Below are 15,306 nucleotides of genomic sequence, written 5' to 3'. Positions count from 1 at the left end.
TTATTTAGGCCTTTTAACAATGTAATCTTTTTTGGGAAATAGTAGAGACCGGCGTTTGCCAAGCGGAGTTGGTGCCTAACACCTTTCAACCCCGTAACGTGATCCCTGGACCATAGTTTCTTTTATTTGTAGATTAGTTATTTTTATCTATTTAGAGTCAATGCTCGGATCCTAGACCGTAATAACTAGGTGGCGACTCCCAAGCCTAAAAAATTAAAAGTAGATCCGTACTCCCCGTGGATCGAGGGCGCTTTCAACATCCTTGAATTTCTTGGCTTGAGAGGAGCTACGAGGGGGAAAATTTGACGGGGTTGCCCTTTATTGGACATGAAATCCACAATCAAAATGATGGAGAAGAAAATAAAGAGGAAGAAGATGATGAATATGGTCATATAAAAAAAATGTTCAACCAAAAAATTGAAGAAAATGGATGAGAAATCATACCAAATAGAGAAAACAAGAAAATTGGAAGGGATAGAGGGAAAAGGGCATTGGATCGAAGAAATGGAGAGGAGAAAGCAAGAAAAATGAAGAAACAATGAATTTGATGGCATTTTTACGCTTGTTATCAGCACTGTCAATGGGTGTGCATGACAACGCCGGGCGGAGGAAATTTTTTTTTGAAATTTTTTCATCTTTTTCATGATGGTAAGTTCCAAAAAACATCATTTTCTTGCCCCAACTCTTTCTTAAGAATTCCCGAAAAAATGTGACAAATTTTGCCAATTTGTAGAATTTTCGAGAATCTAAAAAAGAGAAAATGAGCTAAGAAGAAGCAAAGAAGATACTAAAAGCTTAAAAAGGAACTAAGGGGGTTTCTAAACCCAAATCTACCAATACCCATAAGTTTCGAAAATCTCAAGAATTGGCAAAATTATTCAAAAAGCCCTAAACGACGTGAAAAATATATGTGAAAAATTTTCATGCGAAAGAAGTCAAAACCTCATATATAACTAATACACAGAAGAAATGAGTTCAAGGACTTGAATTTTCCCATATTGGGCAAAAAAATAAAAATCGAAGATTTCCAAAAATGCTATCTAGCACTCAGCCAATATCTCAAATCGGGGGCTCATAATGAACACACCCCAATGGATTTTCGAATATGTTCAAATTGCATTGAATCCAAGGATTTTGTGAGAATATTGGTAAGTTGACTCTCGGTCAAAACATAATTTAGAGAAATGACATGATCTTCAAGCTCATGCATATAAAATGATGTTGAATGTCTATATTGGTCCGAGAGTATTGGATAGGGATCTTTGATATATTGATGGCACTAGTATTGTTGTAAAATAGGCTCATCATTTATTGAGATAATCCATAATCCAGAAACAGTTTCATCTACAGAAGTTGTGCATAGCAGCTTTCGACCGCAATGTACTTGGCCTCAGTGGTGGACAAGGAAATGGAATTATATTTCTTATTGTGCCAAGCAACGAAATAGTTTCCAATATAAAAGTAGCAGCCATTGGTGGATTTTTGGTCATTAATATTTTCAGCCCAGTCGATGTCGGAGTACAGAGAAATAACTGAAAATGAATTAAAAGGGTACTAGAGGCCATACTTGGAAGTGCTAGTCACATAATGAATGATCCGTTTGATAGCTGTTAAATACCATTCCTTAGGATCAACTTGAAAATGAGCACGGGCTCCAACAAAGTAGGAGATGTCTAGTCAACTTGCTGTCAAGTAAAGAAAGCTACCTATCATATTCCTATAAAGGTGTTGATCCATACTTTTTCCAGAAATATCTTTAAAAAGCTTGAGTGTGGTGCTCATTGGGATGTGATAAGTTTTACTAGATTGAAAACCAAAACGATCTACCAATTCACAAGTATACTTTGTTCAGGAGACAAACATACTATCATTGTGCTGTTTAACCTATAACCCAAAGAAGAAGTTGAGTTCACCCACCATGCCCATTTCAAATTCAGATTACATCAAGTGGGAAAACTTGTGAGTCCTTTGGGTAATAAGGGTATGACCTTAGACCTTTTGAATAAATAGTGTTTGATCAACACTTCCCTTAAAATAGTTATGGTTGATTAAAAATTAAGTCAATCATTCATACCAAGCATAAAGGGCTTATTTAAGGCCATAGAGTACATTTTTTAAGTCTGAAGATTTTGTAAGGATGTTCAGGGTCAATGAAACTCTTGGATTACTCAACATAGACTTCCTCATCTAAACTGCCATTCAGAAAAGTACTCTTGACATCCATTTAAAATAGTTTAAATTTCATAAAGCATGCCATGGACATTAGAATCCAAAGACTCAAGCCTTGCAACAGGGGCAAAAGTTTCATCAAAATCAACACCCTCAATCTTAGAGTATCCATGAGCTACTAGATGAGCTTTGTTTCGAACAACATTACCAAGTTCATCGGATTTATTCTTATATATATCCATTTGATGCTGATAAAATTCTTATCAAATGGTCTGGGTACTAAGTACCACACCTGATTCCAAGTGAATTGAAGAAGTTCCTTTAACATGGCTTATAGTCAATATTCATCAGTGAGGCCTTCACTAATATTTCTAGCTCCATTTTGGATGTAAAGTAGAGATAACTATTCAACATGTCACGGTGTTGTTTGGTTTTAACTATTATGTTAGGATCTCTAAGGATTTGACTGGTGGGATGATCCTTGACAATAGCTAATGTCTCCAAGACTTGAGATGTTGATAGAGGTAAAGATGACATGGGAAATACTCCCTCATCATCAACATCTATATTAAAGGAATCATTATCCTTAATGAGTTGATCATTGATCACTATATTTATAGATTCTTGAATAAAGGAGGTCCTTTGATTAAATAGTCGAAATGCACAACTGTTTGAAGAATATCCCAAAAAGATTACTTCGTCGCTCTTCAAATAGAACTTTCCCAAGTGTTCACGGTCTTTAAGGATATAACATTTACTTTCAAAGACTCTAAAGTGCTTGATATTGGGAGTTTTGTCGTTCCACAGTTCATATGCTATTTTGTTTAACCTTATTTGAAAATAGACTCAATTCATAATTTAGTAAGCAGTATTGACAACTTCGGCCCATAGACTTTTAGGAAGTTTTTTTTTACTATGAAGCATGACTGTGGCCATTTCCTAAATAACAAAATTTTTCCTCTCAGCAACTCTATTCTGTTGGGAGGTCTTAGGAGCTGAGAATTCATGTCGGATTCCATTTTTATCACAAAATTGTATGAACCAACTATCCCCTTATACGCTACCATGATCACTTTTAATTCTACCTACAACAGATTCTTTTTCTGTCTGAGTTCGCTTAATAATCATTTTGAACTCATAAAAAATATCAGGTTTTTTTCTCAATAAAGCAACCTAATTAAATCTAGAGTAATCATTAACAATCACTAAACGGTGTCTCTTACCTCTTAGACTTCTAACTTTAGTGGGTCCTATAAGGTCTATACGTAAAAGAACTAAGGGTTTTGAGGTGGCAAGAGTGATTATCTTTTTGTGGGTGCTTTAAATTTTTTTTACCAATTTGGTACTCCCCACAAGCATCTCTCGCTTGTTTACCTAGTTTGGGTAATCCTTTGACTAAGACTTTTATGGCTAGACGAGATAGGTTCTTGTCGTAAACATGACCAAGTTATTGATGCTACAACTAGACTTCATCAACTTGATCCATATTACTTATACATTAGTTAGTAGTTTTTCCCGTGTTTTCAATAATATATCAGTTATCAGAAGTGCAAAGACTTCTCATAATAATATTACCATCGGGGATCAAGATATCGCAAACTTCATGGTTGAAACTCACCAGGTGGTCTTTGTCACATATTTGGGATATGCTTAGAAGGTTATATTTCAAACCATCAACACAAAGTACATTTTTCACCTTAGGCAATCCAGGTATACTAACCATGCATTACCCAATAATCTTAGCAGTGCTGCCATCACCAAAGGTAACATACCCTCCATTAAACTCAACCATATGACTAAACTATCTTCAGTCACCAGTCATATGTCGGAAGCAGTCACTATCAAGATATCATTGTGTAAAATTTTCAATTTTGAGAGCTGTGTGGATCACGAGGAACTTGTTATCCCTAGTTTTGGTTTTTCATTATAGGATTGTCTTAGGGGTTTGAGGATTACATTTAGGAGGAAAAGGGATTTTCCTATTAAGCTAAACTCTCTCCGTGATAAGTGAGTTCCTCTTAGGGGACCTACTCTTCTTGGGTGATCTTGAAGATGATTGCTTATTTGGATTACATTTTACACCTTGATTGCCTCTACTTGACTCAGTAAGTTCTCTAGCTTTTAAGTTCAGGAGAGTAATTTATTTGTAGAGTTTCCTAATATTGTTGTCATGTTTGGAAATAGATGGATTCTTTACTCCCTTCAACTTGGGAAACACCTCTTTCTTAATATTTTTAACTTTGCTTTGTAAAGCAGTCTTCCTTTTATCATATTTCTTCTTTTCAACTAATACAGATTTACCAGTAGGGGTTTGTGCAGTTGTATGGTAGACAGTCTTGCATTCGATACACTTAAATTTCAAGTGATCCATTCCACCATAGAAGTTGCATGTGATAACTTTCTTGAAGTTCTTCTTAGTGTTAAATAATTCTCCATGAACAAATAGAGTGGAAGCTAGAGGTAATGTAGAAGTATACCTATCATTACCCAAACCTCTTTTATCCCCATAGGACTTTTGAACTCCCAGAAGTTTTTAGAACTCCCAGAAGTTTTTCGAACTCCAAACTTCTTTGAGTATAGTTACCCTCAAGTCTAGCCTTTTGTTTTTACAACTCACTGACGTCAAACTTGATAATTATATTTTCATCACGAAGGTTTGACAATTATAAGTTTTGACTAGTTATTGTAGAGTTGGTCATATTAAGAAGATTTCTCAATTTTTGCAAGTTGGTGAGCATATCATTCTTCTCATTAGTGGCCTTCTCAGATATTAAGAGTAAGCTAGATTATTTTTCTAGGACTGTTTCAAGTTGAATTTTTATATCTTCTAGTTGAAGTCCTAAATAATAATTTTCTTCATTGACTTGCTCATATTCAACATGCCACTATTCTTTTTGAAGTTTTTCTTAACCATATTTCTTGGTTAATTTCATACGACTAATGAATAGTTAGTAGAAAATTGATTGAAGTTCAAGGTCATCGATGTCTTCTTTTTTCCTTATGAGGAAGAGGCATCTTGAGAAGGATTTTGATTTTCAAATTCCTATTCTTCCTCAACTTTATCCTCATTGGGGATGGAGGTTGTAGTGAAAGCCATAAGGATATGGAGGATATTATAGTCTTTAGAATATGAGGATCTTTGTTCCTCACCTCCTGACTCATCTTAGTCATCATCCCACGAGGCTTTAGCAGTCATAGTATTCCCTTTAGATTTAGGTTTTTGGGAACTTTTAGATTTTGTCTTAGAAGGACATACGATAGAGCAATGACCTTTTTCACCATAGTTGTAATACTCAGTATCTTCCATAGATTTGGATGAGAAGTTTCCTGTTGTTGGTCGTCTTTCCATAGGTTGAGTCTTTTTATCGATGCTATTAGAACATTTCCTCTTATAGAATTTATGAAATTTTGAGGTAAGCAAGGCCAAGTTTTCTTCATTAAGGTCATTCTTGGCATCTTCTTCATTAGTGATTTTACTATTATCTTGAGAGAAAGATTCAATAGGGGGACGGGATGACCGTTTAAAGGATGTCTTTGTCGATGTGCTTGAGATTGAGCGGCTTTACCAAGGTTTCCACATGTCTTCAATTGTAAACTAGTTCGACACACAACTTAAGTCTCGGGATTTATAGAATGTGAAACTAACAATCTCCCATTTTTTCAATTACGAGACAAAACCTAATCTAAACCATTCCTAAAATGACCAACACACTTACACCCGATTAGAATTTTACAAAAGTGTTTAAAATAAAAATCTAAGATTTTAATTGCTTCGTTCCCCCTAAGGTATTGTTTTTCTTTTTTCCTTCTGAATGGTTTACCTGTAGAATTCAACTGGGACAGTACATACATGTAGAAACTATATTTTCCCCATTTTTGTTAGTATTTGATAAAAGGCAAAATCAACCCAATGTCGATGCAATATATACCAATAAGCATAGGGAAAAAATAAACATACAAGCAATAAATATGACTATCAGAGCAAGAAGCATAACGAAAGCAAACAGAGACATGTCAAAAATGATATAAATATAAAATATAAGCATGGAATGAAAAACGACACATTAAGATATTACCTAATGACTAATGGTCATAACATGCAAATATGTGCAAAACAATATGCCACTGAATGCTCAAACGTACATATGATAGTTGTAAAAGATTTAACTATATAAAACAACTGTATGAAAAATAAATGCCAATTTTTTGTACTATTGAAAAGTTTGCATAACATGCTAATAAGAGGCAGCTTGTTAGCTGTAGACACTCCATTTTTGCATTCGCCTGATTAATCATCAACTTGATCGCAACGGTTCCCAATGATAGATGATTATTCTATTGCTATATTTTATTGCTAGATATGTTTAAAAAATTTGGATGAGCTATCTCAACTAACGAAACTGTAGAAATCATGCTACGCTAAGAAAATATGACCCATAAACGTAAAAATCATCATTTTCAGACAAAAAGAAGCTTTACGATAAAAATCACTAAAAAATGATCAAATTATCAAAATACTCTTAACCTCAAAACATCCCTAGAGCATACATTACACTTAGAAAAATCCTTTTAAACACATAAAATAACAATTTGAAATCAAATAAACCATTTCGCCAATTTTCACAAAATTTGATAAAATTATGAAAATGCCCCTCATAAATTTCAAGACCATTTCGCACAAAATTTTTTATAAATGACAAAAACTAATATTCTCATTGAATTCCTTATGAAAAATCAATTCCAAAACATCCTGAAACTTTGAAAAATAACTTAAAACTCAAAAAGTCCTCTCCGAGGATAAAATGATAATTTTACAATTTTAATAATTATAATTTTTGAAATTAATAATTAAAACATTAATTAATGTAAAGTGAAATCTTAATTAAAATTAAAGTCAATAAAGTAAGACTTAAGTCAAAACCCTAAATTCAAGTCAATCAAGTAAGACTTAAGTCAAAAATTAAAGTCAATCTCATAAGACTTAAGTCAAAATCCTAATCAATCTAATAAGACCAAAGTCAAACCCTAACCCTAATAGAATTTTAATTAAACTCTAAAACTACCTAATAGAATTCTAATTAAATTATAAAACTATCTAATGTAATTATAATTAATACTAGCTCTATTTAAAATAATTTTAATTAAACAATAAATCTTTTTAAAAGAATTATAATTAAACACTAACTCTATTTAAAAAGCTCTTAAAAAAATCTATAAATAAGGGTCCTTACAACCTATTTTGGTATGAAAAAATAAAGCCTAAGAAAAGTAAGTCAAAAAACTTCCCTAGCCTCCCATAAACCCTAATTTTGAAGTCCTAACTCCTTACCTAACATCCATACTCTAATTTTATCTCAAAAAATACTTGGAAACCTCTCAAAAATACCTAGAAATCCATAAATAAATCATAAATATTCAGATCTAAGAAGGAGGTACTTCGTCTTGGAGGTTTGAAGCGAATCTGGTGATAGAACAAAGCGAAGAGTACTATACGATAAGCTATTCTATCAGATTTGAGAAAAAAAATCGTTGTGTTTCAAAGATAAATATTTTTATTTTTATTATTATTATTATTTAGGTCTTTTTAGTAATGTAATCGCTTTTGGGAATTAGTAGAGACCGACGTTTGCCTGGCAAGGTTGGTACCTAACACCTTCCAACCTCATAATGTGATCCCCCGACTCAGTATTTTTTAGTAGATTAGTTGTTTGTCTATCCATTTCAAGTCAATGTTCGATTCCTAGACTGTAATAACTAGGTCACGACTCTCAAACCTCAAAGTCAAAAGTGGATCTGCACACCCCGCGGATCAAGGGCACTTTTAGTGGTGACTCCACTGGGGATTATTGATGATCAAACTTGAAAAGCCCCAAGTATGGGAACATTGCCATGTAGACCTAATTTTTTTTTATGTTTGTTTTGTTTATTTTAGGTTTATTTGATTCGTTTATTTTTGGGATGGTATTATGGTCTCTCGGCATCATTTTTTTAACGTATTATTAAGGAATATTATTTGCTATGATTTAACATAGGGTCGTTTGGAATGACCCTAAATAATGAGGATATTGAGAGGATGATGATATGAAAACATGGGTGTTAACCCATTTTTATTGTTTGAATTATTTTTGGGCTTGTATTATCCTTTATTGGTATCCTTTGGTTCGATTTTGGATATTTTGATTTGTCATATAATTTTCTTTTATGATTCAATCGAGGGTCATTTATACGGCCATAAATAATGAGATATTCAAATTGACATATGAATTGAGGATGGAATGATGGTGGTTGGGATAAGAGTTATGATTATTATTATTTTTTAATTTGAATGAATTTTTTTTGGTGCGTTACTAGGCATATGTGGTGAAAATAAATTATTTATGAGTGATGTGGTAGGAAATAAAAAAAATTGCATTTTTTAATGTTGTTCATGATGAGGAGAGAACTCCAAGAAAAAAAAATTTTAAAAAAAAAAAAATTTGTTTACACGTGGTGTGCCATTAGTAGAAAACAACTTTTGCTATTTTTATCTTCTTCTCCATATGTTTAAAAACGGAAAACAACAGAGAAAGAGAGGACGTCTCTCTCCTTCCTTTCTCTCTCTCTCTTTAGAGATAGACATAAGATGCTTGCTTGCGAGGAGTTCAATAAAGAATCACATGTATTCGATTGGGAATTGTTCGTAATAAATTTAAGTCGATTGATGTTGGTGCTGGTGTTTTTGGCAGAACATAACGAAAATATCCTCTTTTTCATTCTCTGATTTCTCTTACACAGAAGAGAAAATCAAAGAAAAGATGTTTATCTTTAAATCCTTTCCTCCAAACAAAACGCTCTCCTTTAATCCTCTACGCTGTGTGTGTGCGATCTGCACTCTTTCTTTATAGAGTTCTTCAAAGATGAAATCTCATAATAGGAAAATACTACCGGCTTGCATGTCCACTTCATCCCTTGAATCCATTTGGTAGAATTGCAGGCATCATCAAGATTCTAGTAAACATTTGCAATTGTAGACTTCAGATCTTGAAACCATTTGTCTGTTTCTACATAATTCCTCACACACTTTTTACTCTCTTTATTTAGAGATCTCAACAAAGGTTTCTTCTCTTGCAACCTTTCCATGGCAGAGTTTAGTCGATTTCATGGCTGTTCACTTTTTTTTTCTAATCCCAGGTTTAGCGTTTCCTACCTTGGTTGCATCTCGAGGTCTGTTGGGGATCTCATGATAACAAAGTTGATTGGCGACTATTGAATCATTCAATGGGTTTTAAATAATGATGCTGGTGGTTTTCCAAATGTACAATTTAATGTTCTTTTTTTTTTCTTTCTTTTTTTTCCAAACGAAAGTCAGAAATATAAAAAAAAAAACAAAGAATGTGAAGTTTGGGTGGTGTGAATTGCATGTGCTAGCAGTAACATTGTGACGCCCCGCCAAACGCTAACACAAATCCCAAGGTCGAACCTTGAAGCTTGGACAGTTTCCTCCGTTTATGTTAGCGTTCTGCGGAACTCAAAACAAAGGAAACCGATAACCAATAGATCCTGTATATGACAATGAACCAAAATATACAAAATATGAAAGACTGTAAACTGCGAATAACGCAGGATTTGATTCAGAGTTGCGCAAAAAGAAGGAAATATACAGGATTACAAAAATTTCCTCACTCTAACATAGACCTAGCACTCGGTCCCAAAAAAAAACATATACCACTCCTACGACGAACGAACTCCTAGTAGAAATAGTCATGGTGCTCACCGGGTAACGGACTCTGGTCGTCAATATGACCCACCAGGTAGTCCTCGCTAGATGGCTCTACGACTGCCTCTCCGGCTGCAGGCTCTGAAACTAAAAAAAACAGGAAGGAAAGGGTGAGTAACAATGGTTACCCAGTAAGTCCACAAACAGCCCCTACTAATAACCTCACCTAATATGTCCGAGTAAGCATACTGAAACATTTCAATACATGCAAGTTTTACTATTGAAACTACGGTTAACTGGTACGTATAGCCAGGGATGAGCAACTATATAATTTAAAAGTTTACATCACATCAATCATCGGTACTCACTATGCATTTTCATTTTGTTATACAACTACGATTTATCACATTGAAATAACAAACATGCTTTGCAGTTTATAATTCAAAATATAACAACAGATACATAATACAAGTTGGTGGAGTAGTGGAATCAGAGAGTTGGGATTCACGACTGGATCGCTCCCAGTCGGGACATGATGTTACAACATAAATCTGGCTTTTAGTTCCTGATTTTGTGGCCGGTCGCTGCTCTTACCACACTGGTGACCATTTATCCGGCTCAGGCGGGCCGTTTGACGTGACCGTAAGCAATGGGTCTCTTTTCGATGTGTCAGAACGTTCGACTACTACTAGATTGTTAGTGATCACTGCCCAATCATCTTCGTCTATGCCTATCAGGCGTGCATGTGATTCCCAAAATAAACACTCTATTCGGATACGACCACCTTTATAATACACGTTCACTGGTAAAGATAAGAAAGGAATGGACCTGGATTCCAGTTGTGACTCCATTCTCATACGCGTCCCATACCATGTATGAGCTTGGTGGTCCCTACCGTACATCCCAGGATAGTACATCTCTCCGGATGATGTGACACACTATCCTTTCAGGCATTCACAGACCCTTTAACAGCTCACAAAATAGCTACATATATATATTATTTTTCATTTAAAATAAAGAGAAATTAACAGAACAGTGTGGAGAATGGATATCCAGTTCCTACCATGCAACTGTGGCCACCCGGCCTAAAATAAACAACAATACTCGGAGCCTCTACGCCAACATAAATTTAAATAAACATGCAACCCCTTCATTAATAACCTGGATATCCTTTCACCAACCTACATACAACATACAACGAAAATGCAGACATCACCCCTCGGGTGTGACTCTAACATTTTACCGATTCATCCCTTTCCCATTCTACCGTGTTTTTACTTCTCGACTTTTCAAATCAAATATTTCTTTTTCAAGCTTACAAATACACTTTGATCATTCGAACGAAAACTATCCAATTTTTGTTAAAATAGGGTCCCACTAGGTATGCGAAGGCAAACTGCCAAAATTGGAAAAATCGGTGAAAATTTTGCTAAGTGTCAGAAACTCGATTTTTCAAAGTTGTCAAAAATAAAAATGGGTTTTTCTTTTTTTGTAAATGAAGGCCCTCGATAATATGAGAAAAGGTATGTAATTTTGTAACCTAATTCAAAGAAATCCAAAAGATATCACGTGAATACTTAAAACATTCCCGTCGTGATGAAAATTTGTTTATTTTTTTCCCGCTTCGTTTGAAGGAATTACGGGGGCCATAAGTAGTCGATTTGGCATGTTAAAAGCATGAGGAATCCAAAAAAAATATCAGAAAAATTTTTCGGACACTTTTTTATTTTCACGGTAGCTCACGGTAGCACCGTGCCTGGAGCACGGCGGCTCACGGTAGCACCGTGACTATTCACGGTAGAACCGACAGAAACTTTATTTTTACGAATTTTTCGATTTTTTCTTCTTCGTTTCTTCAAGTTTTTCACTCATTTTCGATTCTACTAACCCACCCACGAATTAAACATTTAAACGACGATAAAACACATCAAACATCACTATTTCTAGCATGAATTTGAAGTAAATTAAGCGACATTCTATAATTTGAAGCATACAAAAGTTTCGAAAGATCCCTAAATGCAATTTTCCGAAATCTACGGTTATTAGTAAGAGTTGAAAGTCCCCTACCTGCTTTGTGGTTGCCAATGGCGATGAACCAACACAAATGGTCAATGTTCGACGGTTCGAAGTTCCGATAGTGGTTGAGCTTGGGTGTAAATGGTCGAGTTGATTCCAAAACCCTCTTTGAAGGTGTTCCACCCCTTTTTTGATGATGGACAACTCTCCCTTGGTTTTGATGAGACTCTAAGTGGGTATAGATGAACTTACTTGCTGATTTTTTTTTGTGAGAGAACCAAAGAAAGACAGGAAAATGAAGGTTAAACGGGTTGAAGGCGTGGAGTTCGTCGATGCCGACAACTTTCTCTCCTTTGCCGATGATCAAATCGGGCTCGCTTTCGATAGATCTTGATGGAAAAGGTTGAAACCCTAGGGTTAGAGAATGGGCTGATTATTTGTAAATTGGAGAGGAGAAAATGACTAAAAGAATAAGTTAGTTCTTTTTATATTAAAAGCTGAGGGCATTTTTGTACTTTTCTTTCATGTCTATTTTCGACAAAATCTTGACCATTCGAACTCGGAAATTACATATGAGTACTCCATTTCGAATAATTTTTCGTTGCGGACCTCATGGTATAGTTAAATTTCCTTGATTCTTCCTCTATCAAACATTTACTATTTTGGGTCCCACTTAACACGGAATTCGAGGATTTTATAGCTTCCTCATCCGAACTCGAATTTAAACGTTCTCACAGGCTAAAGTACATATTTTTTTCATTTCAAACCTAATGGAAAAGTCAAAATTCATTAAAAATGAACAGACTAAAATTCGAGTATTTTACCCTAAGTCATTCTTTTAGAATTTTATCGAAATTCACAATTAGATTTCCTTGAGATATAAATTAAAAACTCGGGGTGTTACATTCTCCCCCCTAATAAAAATTTCGACCTCGAAATTGAAACCATACCTTATTCTCGAAATAGTTCTGGATACTTGGCCTGCATCTCAACTTCTTTTTCCCACGTGGCTTCTTCTACGTTGTGGTGCCTCCATAATACCTTGACTAGAGGGATAGATTTTGATCTGAGTTGCTTTATCCTCCTGTCTAGTATCTGTACTGCACATTCCTCGTAGGATATGTCTTCATCTACCTCTAAATTCTGCAAGTCGACCACGTGTGAAGGGTCTGGTAAGTACTTCTTCAACATGGACACGTGAACACATTGTGAACTTGCTCAAGCTGTGGGGGTAGAATCAATTGGTACGCCACTGGACCTATCCGCTCAACTATCTCAAATGATCCTACAAATCGCGGCTTTAATTTGCCCTTCACGCCAAATCTGGAGATCCCTCTTCGAGGCGATACCTTCAAGAATACTTGGTCCCCAACTTGAAATTCCAAAGGTCTGCGTCGTTTGTCTGCATAGCTTTTCTGTCTACTCTGAGCAGCTTTTAGCCTACCCCGAATAAGGCGTACTGTCTCAGTAGTTTCCTCAATAATCTCGGGTCCTAATACCGTGGCATCTCCTGTTTCTGCCCAACATATCGGTGACCGACACGGCCTACCGTATAAAGCCTCGAATGGTGCCATGCCGATACTAGCTTGGAAGCTGTTATTATAAGAGAATTCCACCAATGGTAAGTGACGCTTCCAACTCCCTCCAAAATCCAAAACACATGCCCGCAACATGTCTTCCAAAATCTGAATTACTCGCTCAGACTGTCCATCAGACTGTGGGTAGAATGCTGTACTGAAGTTCAATTGAGTACCCATTGCTTTATGCAGACTCTCCCAGAACCGAGAAGTAAATCTGGGATCCCTGTCTGACACGATAGAAACTGGCACTCCATGTAGTCGTACTATCTCAGCTATGTATATCTGGCTCAGTCTATCGACACTGAACGAGACTCGGATTGGGATGAAATGCGCTGATTTCGTTAGTCGATCCACAATCACCCATATGGCGTCCGACCCGTCACTAGCTCTCGGTAACCCTACTACAAAGTCCATGGTCACGTGTTCCCATTTCCATTCCGCTATGGGTAATGGTTGGAGCAAGCCTGCTGGGTTACGATGTTCTGCCTTGACTTGCTGGCAAGTTAGGCATCTACCTACATATTCTGCAATTACCTTCTTCATACTCGGAAACCAGAAATTCCTTCGTAGGTCTCTATACATCTTCGTGCCTCCTGGGTGAATCGAATATCGGGAACGATGTGCCTCGCCTAGTATATCGGACCTCAATTGCAAGTCCTGCGGTACCCACATCCTACCTCGAAATCGGAGAACCTCATCTGATCCTTTTGACCAATCTAGGTCAGTCAAGTCCCTAGCTCTCGGCTCATATTTCCCCACATCTTCATCTATTTCCTGGGCTTCTTTAATTCGTGCTATCAACTCATTTTCAACCCTCAATGCACCCAGATATATGTGCGGCCTATACCTTTCTCTCGGAGTCTCAAACACGATTTCTGTGGCTTGTTCAAGCAACTGCCATTCCTTCAACATCATATGAGCTATGGTGTTTCTGCTCAATGCATCGGCAACCACATTGGCTTTTCCCGGGTGATACTCAAGGGTAAAGTCGTAGTCCTTGAGGTACTCCATCCAACGCCGTTGCCTCATATTTAATTCTCGCTGCGAGAATATGTATTTGAGGCTCTTATGATCAGAGAACACTTCAAACTTCTCTCCGTATAGATAGTGTCTCCAAATGCGTAGTGCAAATACTATAGCGGCTAACTCAAGATCATGGACTGGATAATTCTTCTCGTGATTCTTCAACTTCCTAGATGCGTATGCCACTACTTTCCCAAATTGCATCAATACAGCTCCCAAACCAATCCCAGAAGCATCAGTAAAGATTGTCAAGCCTTCACCCGGAATCGGAGATACTAAAATCGGAGCGGTCGTCAATCTTTTCTTTAATTCTTGAAATGCAGTCTCGCACTTGTCATCCCACTCAAACCGGACATTTTTCTGCGTCAGTCTCGTCAATGGTGCTGCAAGAGTAGAGAATCCCTTAATGAATCTTCTATAGTAGCCGGCCATCCCAAGAAAACTCCTAATATCTGTCATCGTCTTAGGTTGTTTCCACGTCAATACGGCTTCAACCTTGGAGGGGTCTACTGCTATCCCTTTATTGGACACCACGTGTCCTAGGAATTTCACTTTCTGGAGCCAGAATTCACACTTACTGAACTTGGCATATAGTTCATGTCCACGTAAAATCTGTAATGTGATTCTGAGGTGTCTCTCATGATCCTCCCTCGACTTAGAGTAAATTAAGATGTCATCTATGAACACAATGACAAACTTGTCGAGGTGCTCCCAAAATACCCGATGCATCAGATCCATGAATACTGCCGGTGCATTCGTCAGGCCGAAAGGCATCACTAGATACTCAAAGTGTCCTAGCCTGGTCCGAAATGCAGTCTTCGG

The sequence above is a fragment of the Akebia trifoliata genome, chromosome 6 (assembly GCF_017979445.1).
Source record: "Akebia trifoliata isolate Shusen 1 chromosome 6, ASM1797944v1, whole genome shotgun sequence".
Classification (NCBI taxonomy): Eukaryota; Viridiplantae; Streptophyta; class Magnoliopsida; order Ranunculales; family Lardizabalaceae; genus Akebia; species Akebia trifoliata.
This window is presented reverse-complemented; position numbering follows the sequence as displayed.